This window comes from Austrofundulus limnaeus, unplaced genomic scaffold (genome assembly GCF_001266775.1).
Source record: "Austrofundulus limnaeus strain Quisiro unplaced genomic scaffold, Austrofundulus_limnaeus-1.0 Scaffold99, whole genome shotgun sequence".
NCBI classification, from domain to species: domain Eukaryota; kingdom Metazoa; phylum Chordata; class Actinopteri; order Cyprinodontiformes; family Rivulidae; genus Austrofundulus; species Austrofundulus limnaeus.
This window is the reverse complement of record NW_013952501.1, coordinates 1,337,267-1,338,598: the sequence shown is the minus strand read 5'-3', so window position 1 is coordinate 1,338,598 and position 1,332 is coordinate 1,337,267.

Genomic DNA, 1,332 nt, shown 5'->3' with positions numbered 1-1,332 from the left:
ATAAAAGAAATTTTTCTGAGCAAGAAAATGCTATTTTCGCCTAATTTTGAGCTAAATTCTCCGTTTTATAAGCAAATAAAAACAATTTAACCTTCTTTGAGTGTGATTACAGCRAAAAACCAGCAGATGGCGGCTATGTCACACAAACACAGCTCTGAAAAGAACCCGTGACGTTTCACTCCCTCCGAGGGAAACTCACGTTCAGTGACGTAATGACGTCGTGACGTCGTGACGTCGTGACGCTACGTTGTGCTTCCTGACACAAAATGGTGGATTCAATCTGACACACAGTTCAGCAGTTTCTCACCTACGGAGCCAAACTCCGTCTTTACGCTTCCCAGCGTAATTTTATTTAGCTCCACGCAACCTTAGAGCAGGGCAAGCGATTTATAAGCTAAAACCGTGATTCTCACGGAACAGGGCAAGACTTTTCTGCGCGAAGCAGACTCCAAGACTGAATAAACAGTTAGCTTCCCCGTTAGCACTTAGCAGTGCTACCACACAACAGTGTGGACAGACTCTCRTCTGAATAACGCCTCGGCACGAACCTTTACGTTTCTTAGCCTCTAACGGCGCTGATAACTCCCTACACGTTATGTTTATTTATATAAAMCGTGGTGACACCWCTAAGTAGCGACCTCAGAGCTTTGTCATGGAGTTCAAACTGGCTACACTTACGCGTAAATTACGCACGTATCCAGACCAGACTTACGGTTCCAAACCCCAACGGTATGAACACACTGGATTTCAAAGGATCCTTTTAACTCATTCATCCACAGATGTGAGCACATGCATGCAATATCGCTTCTCAAGCGAAACACGGTTCCTGCTTCTATTAAGAGTCTGACGGCGCAGGACTCTCCAGCAGAACCACCTGTCTGCGCGCGGCGGCGCAGAGTACCAGAACCAAAACTGGACCTCAGCGGGTCCAAACGCACATTTGCCAGGATAAACAGATTTTTAACAGAGCTAAAGTCTGCAGTACCTTAGAACTGTTTCTGAACACACAAGCAAAGCCGTATTTTTAAAAAAAAACTCATGCCAAGGTGGTAAAAATTGATAATAATAATTTTTTCAGATTCATAAACAGAATTAATATCTCATCAATCCAAGATTACACAACTGCCCGCATTCTCCACCATTTTATATGTAAGGGCTTACTCTATGAGATTAAGACCAGCTCTATCTCACAAAGTTTTCTCCCACACAAGACCTTTGCATTATGAATCTCAGAAAATGATAAGACACCAACTCTGGTCATGAATGAGAAAAGAAAACTTGTGACCTGAACGTATTTCTCAAAATAAAGTAATTTATTTTAGATATATGAAC